The sequence below is a fragment of the Pleurodeles waltl genome, chromosome 7, assembly GCF_031143425.1.
Source record: "Pleurodeles waltl isolate 20211129_DDA chromosome 7, aPleWal1.hap1.20221129, whole genome shotgun sequence".
NCBI classification, from domain to species: domain Eukaryota; kingdom Metazoa; phylum Chordata; class Amphibia; order Caudata; family Salamandridae; genus Pleurodeles; species Pleurodeles waltl.
Genome location: NC_090446.1, coordinates 834,852,841 through 834,879,007, shown reverse-complemented (window position 1 = coordinate 834,879,007; position 26,167 = coordinate 834,852,841).

Below are 26,167 nucleotides of genomic sequence, written 5' to 3'. Positions count from 1 at the left end.
AGATTGCGTTTCTTCCGTCGTTATGGACAGCTAGTAATGTTCGTATACATATATCATTTGATTTTGAGACTCATATATATTGTGTTAGCTTTGTTAATATAGGGAAAATAAACTCATTAACTTTTAATAAACTGGTGTGGTTATTCATGACTGAAAGGTCATGGTGCGTCAAAATACTGACTGTTATTGATTCCTAATGTGTTATCTTGATCTATTAATTGAGTATTGATTATAATGGTTATTGATTATTGATTTGAGTGGTCCGACTATTCTTGGATGAGGAGAGCCCAACTTGGTTAAAAGGTTCACCGACCTCCAGCGTGTCCAAGTACAAGTAATTTATAAGGGCTGGACGCGCTATCAGTAGATGGTAGCAGAGATTGATGGGTTCGCCCTCTGAACAATAGACGGAGTCAAGTTAGAATTTTCTTTGATAAAACAAGTTGGAGAGATGATGATGCCCTAAATCCCCAATGACTTTCCCGGAATCTCGGAGCTTGCGAATGGAGGAAATGGAGGTGTGAGAATGTTTTCGGCGTTTCTAGTGACGGTATGAGTGAAGTTAGGGTTTTTGCGCTTGCATAGCTTATGCTGCAGATGAATTGTGAAGTTTGTGAGGATTTTAGGGGGTCACGAACCCCAAATAAAATTTTTAGAGGAGTATTACTCCAAAGTGTGAGAGTAGGGAAGTCGTCGAACTTCATTTGTGTGTAGCGCTTTGTGCAGGAAAAATTGTCCACGTGGTTGTTGATGTTGAGACGGGCCCTGCGAGGTCAAGAGACTCCGGAGTATGTTGAAAAGTGTGTGAGACACTTGTTTGATGTTGTGATCTGTTCGGTTTAATAGGTTGATCGGGCGTGGTCAACGAGTCAGTGTGAGTATTGAGGAATGAAAGAAAATGTTCGACTTTGAGATTTGACGAATTCTAAGGCGCGCTAGAATAGTTCATTGATCAGTTGAGAGTAAAGTTTGCGGGTCAAATTTTACTTGCGAAAGTGGGAAACCGAGAAAGATGGAGTAACTGCCGAGGCTAGTGAAAAATCCCTAAGGTTTCTGAAGCGATTGTATTACCCTTCCTGTAGTAAACCGACAGATTTGTTTTCTTCTTTTTGGTTAGTGCTCGCGATATATTGCAGAAATTAGTTTTGGGTGAAGCTGAATGAAGGAGGGCAAGCCGCAGGACTTTGTCAGCCGCAGTGTGTGGGTGTGACGTCACTAGGAGCCGCGCTGGGATAGGTTGGTTGGCGAGAAGGGTCGCACACGGATTGGACACAGTACGCGAAGCGCAATTGGTGGGGAAAGACAAGCAAAGAGTATTCCGTGAATTAAAGTCACTTATTGATTACATATTTTAGAAAAATAAAAGACGGAAAGATTACATTTTTCAAAGCATTTAAGAGTGCCTTGAGGGGAGAGGTATATATTAAAGCAAATGTAGGAGAAGAAACACCGCCTGAGGGTACACCAGCTTACATCGTGATTGAAGAAAAAGGTGTCGCACCATGTCTTTGGCTAAAGCAATGGTCTAAATTAACAGAAAAGCATGGAAGTGTAGCGTATCAATGGGTCGTTTAATCTAAGAGTTTTTGAGAATTTAAGATTTGCGCTATACAACATGAAAGTACCTCCAAGACCAGCACAGTTTGAAGCATTAGCAATTTGGGAACTAATGGCTAGAAGGCAACAACAAAAGAAATTTGAGACACAAGTGAGAAAAGTAGAAAAGGCACTAGCGGATGCTAGATGGGATAGTAATCAAAAGGTTTGGAGATCAGACGTATTGCAGGGAATTAAATTGTTTCCAGCAATTACTGACGAAGCAGAGATGGAAGGAAGAAAAGCTACCTAAAAACAAACAAGAGTCAGTCCAGAGATACAGAAAACAATAGAAATTCGAAAAGGTCAGACGAGTCAGACGATGAGGAGTTCATTATGCATTTGCTAAGTGATCGCCCGCCACCATATGTGGAAAGCGAAAATAGCTCAAGCACTAGTACTGCCCCTCCAGAACCAATACAAGGTAATGTAACACCAAATTTGAGAATATTACAGAGACAAAGCAGTTCCGATATGCCGTTTACACCAGAAATACCACAAGTTCAGAGAATACATCCTGACGTGCCTAAATTGAAACCTGTCAATGATTATCAGCCACAGGTTCAGAGGCGCTATTATGATGAGCAGTGAGGACAGAATTACCAAAGACCGACATTGATTCAAGCCGAATCAACACAAATGTTGATGCCTCAAAAGCAGATGCAAGAAGTGCCGAAATATATTCAGATAGCAGAAAACCAGTTAGATGTGCCAGCAGTGATGAACCATAATGTGGGAATTAACATGCCACAGAGTTCGGGGAAAAGGACAGAATCCAGACGCAATATCTCTACCTATCACTGTAGGTCCGCCAGTGCCATTATATATACAGGCAAACCCGAATGTATGCAACCAAGGGGTAATGACACAAAATGAGACAGGAAGGAGATGCATAGAAAATACCCAAGATACGACTCCGGTAGGTACACTGCTAAATAGATCTGGGTCCTTGTTGGAATTTAGTCCAATTCCAGCTTGTCCTCCGTCAACTGTGGTAAGGTCAGGTCTACCACTAATAGTACCGCTAACTTCAAAAACAGAAACGTTACAGAAACCATCAGTAGCAGTCGATGTAAGTGCTACATTGATAGGACTGAACGTGCAACAGTTGACACAATGGTTGAACAGCCTGAACTCTCCACAGAGTACACCCAGCGTGAAGGGAGAAGAATATTTGAATAAGGTAAGATTGGGCATGGAAGCAGATGAACTAGTAGAGGGAACGATGGGTTTGAACAGGTTAGAATCATACACAGAAGAAGAGTTGAGATACATGTCCCCTAGAATTACAAGAGAAGTAAGCAACATACCTAAGAAGTTACAAGAAATTGCAGACAGAAACAAAGTAGACATAGGTAAAACCAAACACTTGAGCAGAAGTTACAGGTTAGACTTTGAGATAAAAGATTTTGAACACATGAGATCTACAGGAATGAAAACACACCTTAAAGAGATACTGCAAAGCGCACAGGTCTGGAGATGTTTAGACAAATGGGAGAGCAGGTGGGTTAAGAAAAAGGACAAGAAGAAAGAAAGTACCCCAGACCGGAATGAGAAAGTACAACAAAATGATGACCTGATAACCATGTTACCGATGAGAGAAACAGCAGGGGGAAAACTTGTCCATGTACCGTGGCACAGGTGTGATATCCAATCCTTTACGGATGACTTCCCTAAATTAAGAGAGAAACCGATCGAATGGTATCAACAAACAGATAGATTTGTGAAACTCGCAAAATGTCTCTGGGAAGACCTGAATACCTTATTCGAAATTGTGGTTCCAACAGATTTGTGGGAAGATTGTTAAAGGGCTGTAGGTTGGCCAACGAGTGAACCAGAAAGGGATAGGGACACAGGTGCACCATCGCCCACGGTAATGAGTTTATACCACAAGGTAATTGAGCATTTGAAAACAAAGGTTGCGTCGAAAAATGTGGATTGGCAGAGAATTGACAGAACAGCACAAGAAGTTAAAGAGTCGATACATGCGTACTATGAGAGATTGTTAAAAGCGTTTTAAAATTATAGTGGCACGGAGACGATTGAGGCAAAGGGCATGCTCCACTTTGTGTTCAGATTTGTGGAAGGATTGTGACCCGAAATTAGCCAGATGATTAAAATGCATTTGATTTGTTGGCAGTCAAAGTCGATCGATGAAGTGTTGAATTATGCAAAATACTGCAGTGATGAGATTGAGACAAAACAGAAAAAGTTGAAAGAAAAAGTAATGGTGATGCAGATTAGAGCAGCTCAGACAGGTTTGCAAGGTTTGCAAGGTTTCCAACAACAGTTGCCGCAGCAGCAACAGCAGGGGAATGCTATGTTTCAGCCACAGATGAGAGGCAGAGGCCGAGGAGGTTTTGTGAATCATGGTCCTGATTTAAATACTGTAATGATTCCAAATGGTATACAGGCAATGAAGAAGGTGATGCCATGTCACACGTGCGGGATCGTCGGGCATTGGAAACGGGAGTGCCCAATGATGGGGCAGGAAGGTGAAGGTCAGCAAAACAATGATGTCAATGCATTTCAGAATATGAGAGGACCGAAATTGAGAGGTCCAAATCCAAATTTCCAAAATAATGTAAATCAGATGCAGGGTTTACAACCTATACAACAACAGCAGGTGCAAATGCCCCGTGTACAAATGACACAGTTGCAGCCAATGCAACAGCAGTTTACCATGGTACCTAATCAGCAAATGCAAATACCCTTAGCACCAATGAATCAGCAACAAGTAATGCTTCCTCAACAGGTCACGGGTCAAGGAATGAATCAAAATGACACAGTACACCAATTCACGTTACACAGTGAGAATGGAATAAATGATGGATGGGAGAGTGAAAGTTCAGATGAGGAGGGAAATTGTGTGCTTGCAGCATCTTTGGAAGTTGATCAAAAGGGTCTGTATGTAGAAGGAAGAGTCATGGGTCACAGCGTTTCATTCTTGGTTGACACAGGAGCTACACGCTCTACAGTCAGAAGTATTGAAGTACCAAATTTGCCACTTTCAGGGAGAATGGTTCAAGTAGTGGGAGTAGCAAATAGGTATTTGACAAACCTGATTACAGATCCAGTGCAAGTCAGGATTGGTAACTATCAAGGGTTACACAAATTTGTGGTGTGTGACTCGAGTCCGATATCCCTGTTAGGGAGAGATTTATTATGCAAATTGGGATGCTCAATTATGTGTTCAAATGATGGAATTAAAATCCAGACAAACAGTGATGAAGAAGAAGAGGACAGTTTAGGAGGGGACGAAGTGGAAACTGTCAATGAAGAGTATCCCCTGATTTCTCTTTATCCAATGTTCACTGAAGCAGATATTCCGGCTGAGTTACAGGAAGCAGTTGGAAAGGAAGTGTGGGATATGACAGGGAAAGAAGTAGGATTGGTCAAAGGAGTAGAACCAGTGAAAGTGACCGTAAAACCCAATGTGAATTTTCCCCAGACACCACAATACCACATGTCGCAAGACACCCTCATGAACGTCGCCCAACTCATTGATGAGTTTGTGAAACAGGGAGTACTGGAAGAAGTGCTAAGTAGCCCATGTAATTCGCCAATCATGGGATTAATGAAACCAAGTGGAAAAGTCCGAATTGTTCAGGATTTGAGAAAAATTATGATATAATAGTCAAATGTTGTCCCGTGGTGCCAAATCCAGCTGTGATAATGTTTCAAATTCCATGTGATGCAGAGTGGTTCTCGGTCATCGACTTGTCCCAAGCATTCTTTTCTGTGCCTCTTCATGAGGACAGCCAATTTCTCTTTTGCTTCAAATTCCTGGACAGAGTCTACAGTTGGTGTCGAATTCCTCAAGGGTTTTCAGAGTCACCATCAATTTTCAAATGGATTCTAAAGAAAGATCTGGAAGCATTGGAATTACCATTCGAATCAACCTTGGTACAGTACATTGACGATTTGCTGATCGCATCCAAGACAGAAAATGACTGTACGGTTGACACTATTGCCCTATTGAACCATTTGGGAAGGAATGGACACAAGGTGTCTCCTTCAAAATTGCAATTTTGCCAGACGAAAGTGAAATATTTGGGACACCAAATAGAGAAGGGGTCGAGAAGAATAATGAAAGAAAGAATAACGAGTGTACTTCAAATGAGCCCACCCAAGACGAGAAAAGAGGTGAGAAAGTTTTTGGGAATGGTGAGCTATTGTCGCCAACGGATTCCCAATTTCTCAACTCTAGCTAAACCTTTACTGAAACTGACCCAGAAAGATGCGCTCGACGAGATAGTGTTGAAAGGAGATGAAATGGATGCTTTTATTGAATGAAAGGAATGCATGTTCAGGGCTCCAGCTTTAGGTATGCCTGATTACACAAAGCCTTTCACATTGTTTTGTCATGAACGTGATGCATGTTCCTTGTCTGTCCTGACTCAAGCCCATGGTGGTGTAAACAGACCAGTAGCATATTTTTCAGCTACTTTGGATCCGGTCACAGCAGCCTTACCAGGGTGCTTGCGTGCCGTAGCAGCAGTTGGTATCAGCCTGAATCAGAGTGAAGGAATAGTGATGGGACATCCTTTAACAGTCATGTTCCCTCACTCAGTCGAAATACTTTTGACACATTCCCGAACGCAGCACATGACCGGTGCTAGGCTTACAAGGTACGAGACAATAATCTTGGGTTCACCTAATGTGCAGCTGAAAAGGTGCACTACGTTGAACCCAGCAACCTTGTTTCCCAATGAAAATGTCGAAATTGAGAACGCTGAAGACATCAAGCACGACTGTCTTCAGGTGACTGAATTTTGTACAAAACCAAGACCTGATATCAAAGACACCCGATTGGAAGAAAACAATCAAGTTATTTTTGTTGATGGTTCATGTTTAAGAGATGCACTAGGAATACTGAAAGCAGGATATCCTGTATGTACAATAACAGGTGTTCTGGAAGCATCTTGGCTTCAAGGAGTTTACTCTGCACAGGTAGCAGAACTAGTAGCCCTTACTAGAGCTTGCCAACTTTCCGCATTAATGAAAGTCACCATTTACACTGACAGTCCGTACGGATTTGGAATAGTGCATGATTTTGGACAATTGTGGTCACAAAGAGGCTTCTTGACCTCTTCAGGATCACAGTGAAAAATGGTGAAAGAATAAAAGAATTGTTACATGCCATCCAGTTACCAGGAGAAGTAGCAGTGCTAAAATGCAGTGCACACTCGAAATCACAAGACTATATTTCCTTGGGAAATGGATATGCAGATCAAGTCGCAAGGTTTTGCGCATTGAACTGTATATTGCTCAGAGACGAATGGAACTTGTTAAATGAGCCAGAACTTGAACCAAGTGAAGCCTTCGCTCTAAAAGTTGTAGATACAATTGAAGAATTGAAATTCCTACAAAATAATGTCAGTAAGGATGAGAAACTCTCATTGAGTAAATTACAATGCATAAAGAAACCAGATGATTTGTGGGTTTCAAGTGAAGGGAGATTGGTTCTGCCAGACAGTCTTTTAACGCAATTGGCCAGGTTGTATCATGGACAAGCTCACCTTGGGAGGGATGCCATGATTAGATTATTCAAAATTGATTGGTTTAACCCCAAATTCCGTCAAGTTGCTGAAGCAGTTTGCCATCGTTGCGTCATTTGCCAACAAATGAACGCAGGGAAGGGAACAGTAGTAAATTTGATCCACATTGGAAGAGCAGGTGGGCCATTCAGCAGGATGCAAATGGATTTCATTGAGATGCCTCTGCATGGAGGCTTGGAATATGTGTTGGTGATTGTGTGCACTGTTAGTCACTGGATTGAAGCATACCCTACACGCAGAAATGACAGTCTCACAGTTGCAAAGCTACTCTTGAGAGAATTAATACCACGTTTCGGATTCCCGATCTCTTTAGAAAAAGATAGGGGGAGTCACTTCAATAACGAAGTAATCAAATTACTGTGTGCAGTGCTGAACATTGAGCAAAAATTGCATTGTAGCTACCGCCCTGAAGCATCAGGACTAGTGGAGGAAATGAATGGCACATTGAAATCGAGGATGGCGAAAATATGCGCATCCACAAACTTGAAATGGCCTGACGCAGTGCCCTTGGTGTTAATGTCAATGAGAAACACACCTGATAGAAAAACTGGAGTATCGCCGCATGAAATCCTCATGGGCAGAGCCATGAGACTTCCAGCAGTTCCTGCAAATGCACTTGTAAATATTACCGATGATATGGTACTGAACTACTGCAAAGGTCTAGCTGATGTGGTACGCTCTTTTTCTCACCAGGTGGAGGCAACCACCTTGCCACCGATCCAAGGTCCAGGACACGCCCTGAAAGCAGGTGACTGGGTCGTGATAAAGAAGCACGTGAGGAAGTCGTGCCTGGAGCCCCGTTGGAAAGGACCTTTCCAAGTGAATCTGACAACTACTACCGCTGTGAAGTGTGCAGGAGTTCCCAACTGGCTTCACGCCAGTCACACAAAAAGGGTGACGTGCCCCACAGAAGAGGAAGTTGAAGCGCTGAAATCGCCAGTAACTGTCAGGAAGGTACCAGGCACCGAGACAGGACAAAGAGAATGTGTAGGCGAACAAGCAGAAATAGAGGAAGGAGAAATATTTTCTGAGGAAGAAGCAGTTGATCCATTTGAGGAGAACCAAAGAGAAGCCTCAGGAAGTGACGAAGATCCTGAAGGTGACAAAGAGCATGTGACAGGTGAAGGAGCAGGAGAGCCTGATCAGAGGAGGGCTTTCCCAGAAGCAGACGATACAGGAAAAGAAAAAGAAAACCTGATTGACCTCCTAGGGGGAAAAGACAAGACAGGACAGAGTGAAATAGTTCAAATTCTTCCAGAACCGGTTGCAGGTCCATCAGGTGAAAGCAGTGCGAAACGGAGACAAAGCATATCGCCAGTGAAATCAAGGACTAAAGAAATATTAAAAGAAAGTGAAGGGCCAAAGTTGAAGGAGAAAAGAAAAGAAGTGTCTATCGTAATAACAACACCGAGTGAAGGAAAAGAGCCAGCCAAAGAACAAGACACCAATGAGAGAGAATCAAAAGGAGATGCAAAATTGAAAAGGAAAAGAATACCGAGCAGAAGATATTCTGGTCCAGAGTGGGCATACACAGCCACTAACGATTGGTCAGACGAATTCCTATCTCTCAGTCTTGAAAACGAAGAAGCAGAACTACACTTTGGTACTTGAAAGGTGAAATTCCATGAACATTACCGAATAAGACATTGACAACCTGATTGACTTTTGAACCGGATAAGACATTGCTAACTTGATTGACTTTGAAACCGATCTTGAGACAAAGCTGCTAAACTGATAAGAGACTAAGCTGCTAAAAGAAAACAGTGTGAACATTGAACTCGTTCAGCTTTATATATATCTACAAATTTGATTTGACAAAGTGTCTTCAACTTTCTTATTCTATATAGATCATGCCAGGCTACACTACAAAAGGACACAAAATGAAATGTTGTAAATACATGTGTATAGGTCTAATAACTGCATGTGTACTAATAATTATAGCAATAGTTCTTGGAATGCATGGAGAGAATGAAAGAGACGTGAATGATGCTTCTACTTCTAAACCTACTACTGAATTAACTCCTTTATAGAAACTCGAACAAGACGAGAAATATTTACACGACAAGAAAGAATTATCTTCTAACGTTTTCTATCGCCTGCTGAATGAGTATGTTGAGACAATGGATGCGAAAGATTGTTATGTGTGCACACAGATACCTACCTCAGTAATAGAAGGAGTGACATATCATAGCATGCCTCACACGTATGGAATTTCATGTAGTTTGTTACTAACCAGATTCTATAATCAGGAGTCTATTCAGTACTTTTATTCTAATCATGATGTCATGTTTTCATATGTCCCCATAATAGAGTACTTGAGTAAAGTAGCAAGAGATTATTACATAAAAATAGTTAGGCGTTTCTTTGAACCATTATCACCTTTTTCCACAGCTCAAGCTCATAGAGAAAACCTTACATGCTTGCTTTCACCTGTAGAGAAAAGCTTTTTAGATCATACTGAAGATAGAAGGAAAGTGGTGAAGGAGAAATTGGAAAGGGAACTACACAAAAGGACATCTGTGGATAACTATGCTTTTGCCGCAATAAAGACACAAGGGAAATTAGCTTTAGATGCAATACACGTAGGAAAGCTTTGCATATATAGACCTAAATCATATTATGACACAATTATTATGGGAACGAGTGAATGTAAACACACGTTTTTGTTTCAGGCTAAATGACGTTCATGCTAAATGGCCTAGATCCATCTACTCCAGGAGTATACTATATTTGTGGACTCAATGCCTATTATCGTCTTCCAAAAGGATGGTATGGGAGAAGTTTTTTGGGAATAGCATTCCCAAAGATTTATCAACTAGACGACTTAAAGAAATTTCCAAAGATGTCTGAATTACATCGTATTCAGAAGAGGAAGACAGTTTCTGTTGTGGTAGGAGATATATTTGGAGCGTTGATTCCTTCAGTTGGAGTCATATTGAATTCAATCAAAATACGTACGTTGTCTACTATTGTGGATAACATGCTGACAAAATTTTCAGGAGCCATGATCCTGATTGATGCTGAACTTGCTGCAGAAAGAGCTGTGACTCTTCAAAATAGGCTTGCTTTAGACATTCTTTTAGCAAATAATGGAGGCGTTTGCAAAATGCTTAGTGCACGTCACTGTTGTTCGTTTATTCCAGACAACAGTGGGCAAATTAGAAAAATGCTTACAAATTTAACTAACGAGAGTGCAGATTTGAAAGAATTGAAAGAACCAGGAGTGTGGGAAAAGGTTGGAAAAGGATTTGCTTCCGTGGGAAATTGGCTCAGCAACATTTGGAACAGACTATTATTGAAAATAGTAAAAGGAATAGTAATAATATTGATCTGCTTATTAGGTATTTGGGGAATATGGAAAGCTATTAAAATATTGAAATCAAGAAGAAAGAGGAGAAGGGAAGAGAAAGAACAAAATAAAATAGTAGAAATATACAGAGAAAAATCAAAGGGAACAAAAAGGAAGAGGGAATTGACTGAAGTGCCAAATTACTAAAACAGAATTTTAATGGAATAAAATTTGTGGTGGAAGATTTGATGTGATGACATAATTAGTCATCAGAGGATGGATTGATGACGCAGAAAAAGAAAGACTAACATATATTCATATATCATGTAACAAAATCGTATAAGGTAGTGTGATTTTAGCAAAGAAAAATAATATACGTGGGAAATTGTGCCCACGGGGTAGTTCGCCATTATTATATTCGAGCTTAATTAATCATGAAGAATTGACAACGTAGTAATCCGTCATCATTGCAAAATGTATTCCATGATTTTCTTGTTGAAACTGTTATATGCTTAGCTTAAATTTAGCAGAGGCTTTGGCCTAGTTGCCTGGTCTCGAATTTAACTGCGTGGTTTTCACTTGTATTAACAAAGACATATTATTTTACTTTAAGGTTGTATTTTTCTAGTAGAGATGACTAATACACTTATCTCAAGGTTTCGTGCTAGACTGGTTTCATCCTCTTTGAAGCAAGGTCAGTTTCTGCAGGTGCAGACAATAAAGGCACTAAGATAAAATGAATTGGCAAAACTTTGTTGCAACTTGTGTTCCAAGGCTCCAAGGACACCTTATGCATAAATGAGTACTAGGAGAAAGACAGTATTCATTGGTCAAATTGAAGCCACCCTATGAACCCTCCAATGGAAGACCCTGAATAATTTGGAATGTTTCTTACTTAAACCCACCGGACAAAGAGAAGTCAGCCATTTTCCTCGATGCCATTTTGAAGCCCGATTCAAGACGCCATTTTGAACGGACCTCTGATGCTTTCTCTGTCGCAGAGAAAGAGACTTTAAGAATTCCTACCCTAGAGACTTTAATTTTAATCTTGCCTGCATTGCCCATGCAGTAACTTTTACCCTATTCTCCTTGCTGCCGCAAGGAAACTTACCCTTAACTTTGCCCCCCTTGAAATCTGCCCCATGCTGATCGAACCAGTACCTGAAGGACGAAGACTTTCTTGAATGCTGAGTGTATTTGGTAATTATGAAAGGATAATTGTATTATGCATTGTGTTTTCCTTCTTAGGTATCAACTGCTTATTTTGACAGGGCCCAAGCTAGAAGTTTTCTAAATTTGTGTTGACTAAATTTGTTTTGCATGAAGCCCCACATGCCAATGCTAATTAGAGGTTAGTTGAGGTATTCATCTGATGCACTGTGCTAAATTGAAATCTTGTTATGCTGACCGATGTATGCAATTAGTCAAATTCAGTTACTCATATTAGTGATTTGCATTGCCATAACTGAGTGCATTATAATCAAGATTTTGCATAGATTGCGTTTCTTCTTTTCGTTATGGACAGCTAGTAATGTTCGTATACATATATCATTTGATTTTGAGACTCATATATATTGTGTTATCTTTGTTAATATAAGGAAAATAAACTCATTAACTTTTAATAAACTGGTGTGGTTATTCATGACTGAAAGGTCATGGTGCGTCAAAATACTGACTGTTATTGATTCCTAATGTGTTATCTTGATCTATTAATTGAGTATTGGGTATTGATTATAATGGTTATTGATTATTGATTTGAGTGGTCCGACTATTCTTGGATGAGGAGAGCCCAACTCGGTTAAAAGGTTCACCGACCTCCAGCGTGTCCAAGTACAAGTAATTTATAAGGGTTGGACGCGCTATCACCCTCCTACAAATATTATGAGTAGGATTTATTGCCATAATCATTAATAACTCGGTGATCTAACTGGCTAAATTGGTGAACACTGGATACCACCCAGTCAGATTTCATCACACGTCTCTAATCAATGTGTTTAAACCCTATCTAGGTTATAACTAGCTGATTTACATTCTGGCTATTTTAGATTATTTTAGTCCCAGTCATGTAAATCCCCTCCATATCTTTATGTCTTTATGCCTAAAGCCAGAGACTTTTCTTTTGGCATCCCACTACTAACCACTCCAGCATTGCCACATCCCAATAAATTAACTGGCATCATTTATATTTTTTTCATATGTTGTGACCTATAGAGGGTGGAAGGTTTGCCGATGCTCAGTTGCAGTGTTTTTTAGTCAAGATTGTAAACTAAACCGCTGTTCCGATTTGGGAAGGGCACATATTCTGTCACCATCTTGCTTCGCGAATTCCTCTTCTACATAGTTATGCAAGGTCGTTCATGTGTGCAAAACTATTTTCACAGGCACACAGTAAAATGCAGCAATGAGTGGAATTTCCTTTTATTGGCTGTTTAATGCAGGTGACGGCAAAATATGTAGCAAATAAGCACGTCTAATGTGTCATTTGCACAAAGCTGAGAATCCTAGCTTTGTAATAATAAGGTCCGTTTTTGAGACTGTAAACATCTACTATGCACTCAAACCCATCAATGCACAGTTTCCATCTCACCGGACAGCAAGGCATGTCATGTATGTAATGTTATTTAAACACAGAATGAAAGTGACAGATCGTACATTTTAGTGCTGTTCCTTGTGCTACTGGTCAGCAGACTGTGACAAGTTTCAGTCATTAACATAGAAGAGAGAAAAACTAAGGGAGAAATCTGCACTGAAAAGCTTCATTGAAACATTTTAAATGTGCTATTTTCTGGTATTTCACAGTTCCGCATTGCTGCTTTTTTTATTTAATTACAGGCTAGAATGTTAAAGTTGATGTTAAATTTTAATTTAGACTCTGAACTAATAGCCTATGTCAAAACCAGTTTAGATTGTGTTTTGTGAAACATTAATGACTTTCAAAATATGTGCAAGTGAGAAAAATGCAGTTCTCATCTATGCCTAATGTGATGCAATAACAAAGCCTTTTACAAATTAAATTAAATGTTTTACTCATACTGATGAAATATTATTAATGATGATGTTATAAAGTCTGAATATTATGTGTTTTACTAATGAGTATTTTTTCAGATCCATTTTATATTTTCTTGTGTTAACATAGAGGCGGCATACAGAGCTTCATGTAAAAGTATTAAACTGTTTTTTCATAACCGGAAGCCTTTCAGATTTCATTCTCATGAGAATCAAAGTCCCAATTGTAAATAGTCTATTGTTTAACCGTAGAAGAATTGTATTCAGTTGTCCTTGAAATGAATGTAATGCAGGAACATGGTCTGAAATTAGACACAATTTGATACAACCCATTGGAGTCACATGGAAAAAGGAGGTTTTCTCATGACAGACCTAAGAGAATGTTGGACTGTTGGAAATTTAAGTCTGCAGATGACCCTACTTGGATGTTGCCACTTTTTCCTAATATGAACTTATCCTGGTAGCCAATCAGAACATTTCATGTAGATTAATGCATCGCTGCTGATCGAACTTTGCTCAAATGTAGTTACAGGTGCAAAGCAGCCCTTGCCTTGACTTGAGACAGACACTTTCCCAATGTTTGCTGACCAGATGATTTGTTGACCAAGATTCCCTGAATGCTGTATCCTTTAGAGAGGTACCGCCCTCTCTGCCATCTGCCCCTTTGTCATGTCCTTTTAGGTTAGACTCTCCACAATGCTGATACTTCTTTCACTTTCTCTTGGTCAGTGACCAGTAGTGCGAGTTATTCTATTTTCCAAAATATTTGTATCCCTTTTCATAGTTTTTTATTTTGCCTCATGTGTCCCTCACCACACATGTATGTCCCTAATTTGGTAAGCCGTAGGGTTGACCTTTGCCCTGCCACTGATTATTGACTTAATTGAATTTGAATTGACTAAGTGATTGTGCACTCTGAGCACAGCATGATTTATGTGTGTTAGATACTTCTATTGACTTTCTGTATTATTCTTATTGAATTTTTAGTTTTTTTGATGTTAGCATGCCTTAACTTATTTTGTCATCTTGGGAAACCCCTGGTATTATGTATCTCTATAACTTGGTTTTGTGTATAGCCTATATGACTTTGAGCTTGTGTTTGTTATAAGGCTTCTAACTATCTTCCTGATTGGAGTTTTCCTTCCGTGTCCACAATGGTCAAAGTGTCTAAATTATTGGGGTGGTGTTGAAGAAATTATTTATTGTTTACCACACATTCTTTTGGGTTAAAAGGTTTGTCAACTTCATTGTGCATTTAATTCCTGAGAAGGATGAAAAGTAAGTTCACAGTTTTGGAAGGAGGCTTATGGTTTTGTCCCATAAGAGGGAGAACCATATTTCTGTTTAGTGTTAGGGAGTTAGGATTGGCCCACTGACATTGCCCAGGTAAAAAATTGCCCACATTGTAATTCGTCCCATGATCAGTTCCAGAGACTGATGAAGTTCCAGCACTTTGACTGCAAGTGACGTGTTGCATGGGTATAAATAAGGATTTGCACCTGCAATGTTTTTTGCCTGAAGATTGCAGTGAAGAGTGATGTAGTGAAGTGTTCTGCAGAGTTGTCGTACTCAAAGTGATTGTGGCTGTTTCTGCTCAGAAATGTCTGTGTTGCTGTTGTCTTTGACAGGTCCATCGAGGCCTAGGATCCTTGAATAAAGCACAAGTGCAGAAGACATTTGGTTAAGTTATTGTCTGCAGTGAGGTACATGTCATGAGATGCCTTTGACAGTGCCAATAGTTTTCGTTGAGTGAGTGTGAGTTGTGGTTGGTACTTAGTGTATCTGAAAGGCCTACCAAGGATCGATATCAACCAGGAGTGAGAATTGCTGGTCATGTTTCACTCATGTAATTGTGAAAGCCATAGTTGGAGGCATAGCCCATACAGCTTTCAAAGTGATTGAGTTCCTACACATCGTGTGCAGGCAGGTTGTTGGTTTTTGTTTACAATATTGTGCCTTAGGTGTGAGTTAGTAATTAAGTGTGACACAATTGCCAAGCGATTGCAGCCTCTGAGAGAATCGAGTGTGACGTCATTCTGTGCCTCGCTGGTATAGGTCAGTTTGTATGAAGCCGTGCTGGTTCTGGTGGACAACACTGTGTTGCTATTGGTTGAGAACAGATTGCAAAATGCATTTACTTCCTGGATTGATTGAAAATCATTGTGTTTAATTGAAACCAAAAATGAAATTTTTCAAAGCTTTGAGAAGCACTTCAAGAGAAGATGTGTTTATTCCAGATAGAGAGGGTGAAAAGATAGCACCAGAGGGTACAACAGCTTATGAAGTGTCAGAAGAAAAAGGAGTTTAGCATGCTTATGGGTTAAACAGTGGTGTCAAATAACTGAGAACTAGGGCTCATTATCTTTTCCTTCTCATGGAACATTTAATGTGAGAATTTTAGAGAATTTGTGGAGAGTAATGAGCAAATCAAAACCTCCTCCAAGACCCACACAATTTGAAGCCATTGCTATTTGAGAATTTGTTGCAAGACAAAAAGAAAAAATATAATTTGAGAATAGTATGCAGAAAGCAGTTAAGACATTAGCGGAAGCTAGCTGGGATGCAAAATAGAAAAGGTGGAGAGCAGAAATACTTCATGTAGTGAGAATGTGTCCAGCCATTACAGAGGAAGGTGATGGAAGTTCAAAACCTAAGACAAAAAAAGAAACAAACATTTAAGAAAGATCAGACAGCAGAAGATGAGGGTAAAAAGACAAAGAAATATGAAAGTGATTTGAAGATGACTTTATAAATCAGCTTGTGATGAATCATCCTGCACCATATCATTTAGAGGAGGAAGCAGTACAGAATGCAGCCCAAATGTGCCAACTGCTCGAGTTACACAGACCCCACTTCAGACAGTTCCAGGTACACCTGCAAATCTAGTGACACAAGTGCCCATGGTTTATCCCCCAGTTCTGACTGTTAATGCAGCTCAGTCCATTATAATTAGGGCTCCCAGTTTTATGGTATTTATTTTTTCAATATTTCGGTATGTATTTCCCAATATTTATTTTTTGCCCAGCTTATTGGTATTTACCCATGTTTATTTTGTGTTTTGAGAATAAATGGAGTCGTCAAATGATATATTTCCTCATCTATTTAACGAAAAAACATGCACTCATACTATGATGCCTGACACATCTAAACAAATTGAGCAACCAAATATAACAAAACACTATAGCCACAGGTCAATATTAGCGTTATATACAAATGTATGTCAACATAATACTGCATTTAAGAATATCTCATCCTGTCTTTCAACTCCCCATGCTGTCTATCTGATCAGCTGTTGGCCTGGAATTCATGAATTCATGAAGGGCACCACAGGGAGTCACTCATAATATGCAACATTGTTTCTGTTTTGTATCGGTTTTTCAAATAAATACAGACAGGAAAGACATTGCTTTCTTTCTGTACTTACTTGTAAAAATCAGTAAAAATAGAAACCTGGAAGCCTTAATTATAATTCCAGTTGTGAAGCAAGTAATGCCAAGTCCTGATGGAAATCAGATGGTGCAGACACCTAATGTGACTACACCTGTGCAGAACTATAATCAGAATCAGACTCTGACTATCTATACACCAGGGCAGACAATGTTGAATGTTACCCCGAAACAGGCTTTCAGTACTGTTTAAACAGGGCAAAGTAATGGAATGACAGTTCCGCAGAGTCAGACAAATTTGATGGGTTCCAATGTACTAATATTTCCCATGACTATAGATCCAGGTGTTCCAATGTATCCTTCAGGTAACCCTGGAAGTAATGCCCTGTCAATGAATGTTTCAACTGCCCCTGATTTGCCAGCTGGATCTGCAGAGATATCAGCAATTGATATGCAGAGATCAGTATAATCAAACAATTTGGAGACCGGGAGAATAGCTTCTTTTGTCCCAACTTTGACACCTAGATAAATTGCAGAACCTAACCAGATGTTAAACCATGTATGGCCAGTTCTTGATACAAGGTTTCCTCAAGGAACCTTACTTCCATGCATACCCACACCAGGTCAGATTATGGGTGCAAATTGCAGTACCCTGCAATGTGTGCCCCAGAGAAATAACAATAGTTTATAATGTCTTTCAGCACAGCAGTTAACTTGGCCCACGAGGAGTGACAGGTGCAACAACTGGTAACGTTAGATCAGAAGAGAGACAGAAAAACGAACGTGCCCAGATTGAAATTAGAATTAAATGAATTAAATATGGAAACACTAGAGATTAGCAATTAGAAACATGCACAGAATATTAATCACAATTCATGCAGAAAATGTTATCCAAAGTGCAGGACAGACATGAGAAGTTAGCAGAATTGGCATACATATGAGGTGGATTAGATTAGAGTTCAGTAGCAAAGATATTCAAAATATGAGATCACCTGGAATGAGAATGCTCATTAAGGGATGAATTGCATACATGCAAACATGGGGAGCATTAGGTAAATGGGAAGGCAGATGTGCAAAGAAAGGAGCTCAGAAGAAAGCAAAGCAGACTTTGTCTCTGTCTGGAGCAAATCAGGCTGAGGACAATGTGAAAATAATGCAGATGATAGAAATACCAGGTGAAGGTTATGTACATGTACCTTGGGGTAGGAGCCATATACTGCCATTCACAAATGATTAACTGAGATCAAAAGAGAAACCAGTGGAATGGTACAAGCAGATATCCATATTTGTGAAACTTTCAAAATGCCTGTGGGAAGATTTGAACACATTGTTTGACATTGTGGTTCCAGTTGATTTGTTAGCCGAGTGCAACAGATGAGTTCATTGGCAAGAACGTGAACCTCCGAAAGATCCAAAACCAGTAGCATGGTCTGAAGAGGTGATAACAAATATTATAAGGTAATTGAATTCCTGAAAATCAGGTTTTTAGGCCACAGAGGAAACCAAAGAGTTGATTCATGCATATTAAGAGAGATTGTTGCAAACTGTGAAATAGCATAGTGGTACTGAAAAAATTAAGTCGAAAGATATGGGACATTTTGTATTTCGATTTGTGCAAGGATTGAAGCCAGAGATTAGCACAATGATTCAGCAGCACTTAATTAATAGGCAAAACAAGCTCTTTGATGAGATTCTGCCGTATGCAAGTTACTGTAGTGATGAAATTGAATTGAAACAGAAAACGTTTAGGGAGAAATTAATGGTGAAATTGAAGGCTGCACGTTAAGGAAATCAGAATCCACCGATGAAGGTGGCTTCACTTGGAGTGCAAGGAGTGCAACAGCAATTTCGTAAAGTGATTCCGTCTAGAGGGCATGGTGTTCATATAGATCAGAATGGAAATTTGGTTGATATTCAGTTATTGCAGAAAATGAGTTCATGTCATACCTGCAGAAATTATGGTCATTGGTGGAAGGAATGTCCCTATAATAATGAAAATAATTTGGTGCAGAATGATGGTGTTGCTCAGACTCAAGGAAACAATCAGGTTAAAATTCAAAGAGTTCAAAGACCCCAAATTCCAAAGATACAAGTGTCCTCACTACAATAAATGCAGATTCCACAAGCCCCGATTCCAAGGCAGCAGGTGACTGCTCCTCAGCAAAACATGAATCAGGTGACAAAAGTAAATACAAATCAAATGGCAAATGCAAATGTAAATCACATAGCTTCACAATGAGTAATTTTTAGGAACATTCCACAGTGATAGTTCTGATGTTGAGGATTGCATGTTAGCTGCATCCTAAGAAGTAGATCAATTTGGTGCCTATGTAAACTCAAACGTTACGGGACACGATGTGTCTTTCCTGGTGGACACTGGAGAGACACGTTCCACTGTCATAACAACAGATGTACCGGACTTACCCCCATCAGGAAGGAAAATTCAGGTTAAAGGAGTAGCAAACAAGCAATTGACAAATCCTGTGACAGAGCACATCCCGGTAAAAATAGGTGCATTTGAAGATACGCACCAATTTGTGGTTTAGTTATTCAAATCCAGTAAATCTGTTAGGACGTGAGCTGTTGTGTAAGTTAAACTGTTCCATTAGCTGCACACTGAAAGTAACAGAAATACAGACAAATGAGGAGGAAGATGTCCCTTGTAAAATTGTAGAACAGTACCCACTTGTCACACTGTATCTAGTGATGACAAGCAATGATTTACCAGAAGAATTGTAGGAAACACTAATTCCTGAGATTTGGGATTTTTGAGGAAAGCATATTGGACTCATAAAAGGAGCTGAACCAGTCAAAATCAAAGTGAAGCCAAATACTGTGTACCAGAGAACACCATCATACAACATGACACCTGAGGTATTTGCAGGAATAACCCCCTTAATTGAAAGCCTGATTGAGCAAGGTGTTCTGAAGGAAATTTTGGGAAGCCCCTGTAATGCCTCTATTTTAGGACTGCAGAAGCCCAAAGGTAAATACCGCAGTGTTCAGGATTTGAGAAAGGTAAATGAGATTGTCCTTACATGTTGTCCTATGGTATCGAATCCAGCAGTGATTTTCTTTCAGATTCCCTGCAAAGTGGATTGGTTTAAGGTAAATGACTTATGTCAAGCCTTCTTTTCCATTCCACTCCATGAGGGCAGCCATTTCCTTTTTGCATTCAGATTTGGCAGTCTTATTTTAACATGATGTTGTACTAAACGGAATGGAATCACCATCAACCTTGATCAGATCTTGAAAAAGAATTTGGAGTCACTTAAAAAGCACTACCATTCAGTCTTGGTGCAGTGTAATGATGACATGTTTGTTGTATCAAATACATGAGAAGCTTGCATAAGAGATACCATATCTCTCTTGAATCATTTAGCTGAAAAAAGACATAGGCCCTCATTACGACCTTGGCAGTTGGCGGAGAAGTGGCGGTCTTACCTCCAACAGGCTGGCGGTAAAAAAAATGGAATTATGACATGGTCATCCGCCACTTCTCCGTTCAGACCGCCAAGGCGGAGACGACCGCTGGGCTGGAGACTTGGGTCTCCAGCCCAGTGGCCGTCACAAGACTGCTGGTGGTATCACAACCCGGCTGACGGCCATGGATTTCATGGGGTTGGGAACCGCCATGAAATCCATGGCGGTAAGCACTATGAGTGCCAGGGAATTCCTTCCCTGGCACTGATAGGGGTCTCTGACCCACCCCCACCCCGAGCCCTCCCCCCACACCCTCCAGCCCCCTGACACCAACCAAAGGTGGCAGGACCACCCTCCCCACCCCTATCCCCAACATCGCAACCCAGACACACACTGTACACACATGCAGACACCACCAACACACATACCAGCACACATATCAACAAACATGCCAACAGCCACACACACAGACATACACACACACATCCATTCAGACATGCATACAGACAGACATGCACACATTTCCAAATACAACACACCCCCGGCATGCATACACGCACTCACACACACCCTCTACATACTCACACACACACCTCCATGCACGCACACAACACCCCCCCAACCCCTCCCCTAATGGACGATCAACTTACCTGGTCCGTTGATCCTCCGGGAGGGGACGGGATTCATAGGGGCTGCTCCGCCGCCAGCACCCTGTCAACAGAACACCGCCACGCTGAATCACGGAACGTGATTCGGTGGGCGGTGTTCTGTTGATGGGGCAGTGGAGGTGGAGCAACCTCCACTTCCCCGACGACCGCCAGTATGGCTGCTGGCGGTTCTCTGTCCGGAAAAGGACGGAGGGCTGCCAGCAGTCATAATTCGCAGAGCGGAAAACTGCCTGCACAGGTGGTCTTCAGCACTGCGGTCCCTCGGCGGTCTTGCAAAAAGACCGCTGAGGTTGTAATGAACACCATAATGCTTCCCCAGCAAAGTTACAGTACTGTTAAAAGGAAGTCCGATTTTTTAGGTCACCACATTGAGAAAGATGCAAGAAAAGTGTCCCAAGAGAGAATTTCAGCAATCATGCAGATGAATCCCCACATTACACAGAGGGAAGTAAGAATGTCCCTGGGAATGGTTGTCTACTGCCACCAATGGATTCCTAATTTTTTCCTGATTTTTAAGCCTTTACCGAGATTGACACAAAAGGATGTGTCTGATCTGGTACCATTTGATGACAAACGCATGAAGGACTTCACTGAGCTGAGAGGAAGCTTGTGCTGAACCACACCTCTGGGAATGCCAGATTACAACAAATGTTTTTCTTTGTTTTGCTGTAAGAGGGATGAATGTGCTCCCTCTGTTTTGACACAGTTACACAGAGTGCAAACAGGTCTGTGGCTTATTTTTCAGCCACACTTGATGCTGTAGCTACTGTATTGCCCAGCTGTTTAAGACCCGGGCTGTGCTGAGTATCAGCATACACCAATGCAAATGCATTGTTCTGGGCCACCCACTGTTTTTGTCTCCCTTTAAGTGGAACTTTTGCTTACCTGTACTAAAACCCAACTTTGACGTGCTCATCTGACCTGCTATGAGCAGGTGAGTCATGGTTCTACGAATGTAAATCATAAGAGGTGTAATGTTTTAAATGAAGCAACTCTTTTACCAGATCCTGTTGAAAATGCAAAGAACCATGAGGATGAGGTTGAGCATTACTGTCTTGATATAACTGAACTGTGCAGCAAACCGAGCCCCGATATTCAAGATGTCCCCTTGGATGAAAATGATTATGTCTTTTTCATTGATGGCTCCTAGTTAAGAGAGTCTAAATGTGCCCTGAGAGCTGGTTATGCAGCTTGCGCTGTCTCAGGTGTGATAGAAGCTTCTTGGCTTCAAGGAGTCTTTTCTGCTCAAGTTGCTGAATTGATTGCTCTTACTAGAGCATGCTGTATTTCTGAACAGCTCAACATGACAATATTCTCTGATAGTAAATATGGGTTTGGTGTTGTTCATGACTTCGGGCAGTTGTGGTCTCGGAGAGGCTTCATGACTGCTTCAGGATCACCTATTCAGAACAGTGACAAAGTATGTCAATTATTGAAAGCATTACAGTTACTTAAGAAAATTGCATTTGTGTAAAATGTGCAGTTCACTAGAAAGAAAATTATAACATTTTCTACATTCTGCCTTGCATTGCAATTCTATTAATGAAGAATTAAGCTATGGAAATGACAATGAGACATATTGAAATTTCTTTATGCCATTAATACTTGGGAAGAAGTAAAAAATTGCGGGATGAATTGACAGATGAAGAGAAACAAGGTTGGATTAGAGCAGGATGTGTCCAGAGGAATGAGAATGATGTTTGGGTTCCAAGTGATAGTAAATCAGTGTTGCCAAATAGCTCATTGCACCCGATGACAAGATACTACCATTGACAGGCTCATATTGGTAGGGATGCAACAATTAGAACATTCAGACAAACATGGCACAATCCTATACTTGTATCAGTTGCAGAAGCGATGTGCCATAGATGTGTAAATGTGTCAGCAGATAAATGTAGGAAAACACACAGTTGTTGCAATGAGTCACGTAGGCAGATCAGGAGGACCTTTCAACCGAATGCAACTTGATTTAATTGAATTGCCGGTGTGTAATAGGCTGAGATATGTGTTGGTGGTGATGTGTGTTTTCTCCCATTGGGTTGAGGCTTTCCCAACTAGAAGAAATGATAACCACACAGTTGCAAAACTGCTATTGAGGGAGTTGATACCTCGATTCGGTTTTATGATTTCTCTGGAATCAGACTGAGGGACTCTTTTTAAAAAAAAATCTTTATTGCAGATCAGGAAGCATTACAGAGGAAGGCTAGACCACCTGCACACATCATGACAATTTCAACTTTAAGGGCAGCATTTGTAATCATGTTGCCGACCAAAGCAATGTATAATGAAGGAAGCCAGGGGAGAGTGGGGAATATACGTAAGGGAGAAGAGGACAGAGAGAGAAGGAGAAAGGAAAGCGGGGAGAAAAGAGAGAAGGGGGGGAGCCGTGAGGCTGAGGTGGGAGAGAGGGAGCAATGGTAATATTCCCGATATGTTGTAAAATACTGTAAAATGTCCAGGGCATTCGGGGAGGGTCATACAGACATCAGGAGCAGGGTGCTCGTAATCAATCGGGCGCTCCAGAGGGTCCAGAATAGTAGAGTGCATCAGAGTGCGTATCATGGGGTGTTGGGGGTATGGATCTCCAGAGTGTGGAGGCCATCGCCACCCGTGGATGCTATCTAACTTAACGGTTGTGCTCTGACCCGTTCCATTGGTGCCCGTCATAGTGGTGGAGAGAAGAACAGGAGGGGTCGGTCTGGTATGGGTCAGCAAAATAAAAAATGCATTATGGTCGGGTTATCCACTATTGCCGATGCCTAAGCTCTAGGACCTGCTCCCTTAACAACTGATTGAAGGGGGAATTGAATACAAGCGAGATGGATCTCTCCCTGAGAGCTTGTCCCCTTTAGAACAATTCCAGTAGTCCTACACTAGGCAGACCGGCAGCACTGAGTAAAGGATACAGAATAGTTGGGAGGATAAGTGGAGAAGGAGAGAATGGAGAAAGAAGAAGGAACAATGGGCAGAGAGGTCCGACCAGTAATTGAGCGAGGGCCAAGAGAATAAGTAAATAAATGAAGGCAGCCATGACCTGAAGAGTATGAAGCGAGGCTAAGTTGGTGACAAAGGGTATAGGACTATAGAATTCCGCAGGGAGTAGACGGTCTGGGAGCCAGGATAGAAGAAAGGATGTATGGGTACAGAAAATGATCATGGAAGCGGGGAGACCAGAGAAGGGGTGGGGAGACGGGAAGGGAGGGAGGAATGGCCGGGTGCAGACTGTCCACCAGCGGAAGGAGGGGAGGGGTGGAAGTGGGGAAGAGGGAGAACGGGCAATGAGGGAGAGAAAATTTATGGCAGGTACGGTTCTGTTAGAACTTTAGTGAACAGGGCCGCCTGGTCCTGTAGGTTGTAAATTACCAGTTCATGAGCAGCAGTTTGGATCATAGCAGTCATCCATTCCACCGGAGTTCGGGCAGTGTTGGATCTTCAGTGTCTAAGGATGCAAATTTTAGCTGTAGCAACAGTCGTGTGGAGCAATCTCTGCTGTGGTTGCGATATGTATTGTGGAGGAGGATGAGCAATGGTGAGAGCAGATGTTGTAATGGTAGGGAGTCCGCGAGGGTATGGGCACTGCATCCCATAGAGGTTGTAGCGATGGGCAGTGGCACAAGACGTGCAGTAGGTTACAGCGAGGTTCTGTGCAGCGCCAGCAGTTTGCATGTGGCAGAAGGCCCGCCCCGTAGAGTTTCAACAGAGTCCAGTACCAGTCATGAAGGACTTTAAAAAGGCAGAACTTCAGTTGAGCCTCTCGGGTGCCTCTATCAAAGGCATCCAGGATATCGGACGAATCCGCCTCAGTGTAGGTGATCCCCAATCAGGTTTGCCACTTGTGCCGTAACTTCCCAAAAAGAGGTTGTGAGTAAAGATGACTCACTAACACCTCATAGAGGCCGGCCATTACACCTTTGTGTTGGCCCCACGTTTTCAGATAGGCGACGATTAGTGAGGCCTTGAGCACCCATGGGAGGGTTCCCAACACTCTGTGCAGACAATGCTTAAGTTGGAGGTAGCACCATTCTTGGTTGAGGTGGAGACCAATCCCCTCCCTTAGTTTATCAAATGGGTGGAGCTGATCCCCTTCCAAGATCTGGGCTATACAGCCGGCCATACTCCATTGAGGCCATCTCAGAGCAGTTCCCCCTATTTTGATGCAGTCATTACCCTCTATGGGGGCTTGGGTGTGTAGGAAGGGATGCACCCCTAGTATACGGTAAGCCCTTCGCCACACCTCACTTGTTGCCCTTAGGATCGGGTTGGCCGGGTTGGGCTGCGAGGAGCCCACAATATACAAGCCTCCTAGTACTTCATGATGGGTCCACAAAAGCTTCTCTGTGGACACCCACTGCGGAGGGTCTGGTGTTCCAGAGAGCAGATATGCCAATTAGGACAGCTGTGGGGCAAGGGAGTAGTGTTCCACTGAAGGGAGTCCTAGACCCCCACAAGATCGACGTGCAAGTAGTTTTGCCGGCATCAGTCGTGGGCGTGTAGCGTCCCAGACAAAGGCTCTCAATGAGGCATCTATCATCCTGAGTATGGATTGGGGCACCGGCAGGGGAAGCATGCCCAAGATGTAGGTGAAGCATGGAGGTGTGACCATTCTAACCGCCTGCACTCAGCCCCACATGGAAAAGCCCAAAAGCAACCACTTTGCGAAGTCCTGCTTCATGCGAGACACGAGAAGGTCCAAATTGTCCCCGATCATGTGCTCCAAACCTCGATTAACAAGGGTTCCTGGGTACTTAAGGCGGGTCGGGGTCCAACGGAATGGGAGACCATGGATTGCAGCCCTTGTTGTTATCCATGAGAGGGGCAGCGCTTCGCACTTATCCCAATTCACCCGGTACCCAGACAAGATCACTAAGCCATCTATGGTTGCCAGTAACGATAGTAGAGACCTCTCCAGGTCGGTTAAGGTTAGCAGGATGTCGTCGGCATAGAGATACATTTTCGAGATGCCGCCTGTGAGGGGGATGCCTGATATCTGCTGGGAGTGTCGGATGGTGGCCGCCAGAGGTTACATTGCCAGTAGGAACAAGAGCGGCAACAGGAGACAGCCCTGCCTCGTGCCCCTTCCGATAGGGAATGGATCCGAAAGAAAAAGAAAACCCCCGCAGTTGATCTGTGCCATGGGACGGTCGTATAGTAAGCAGACTTTGGAAATTAATTGTTCTCCAAGGCCGAAGTGTGTCATAATGGCAAACAAGTAGGGCCATTCAATGTGGTCGAACGCCT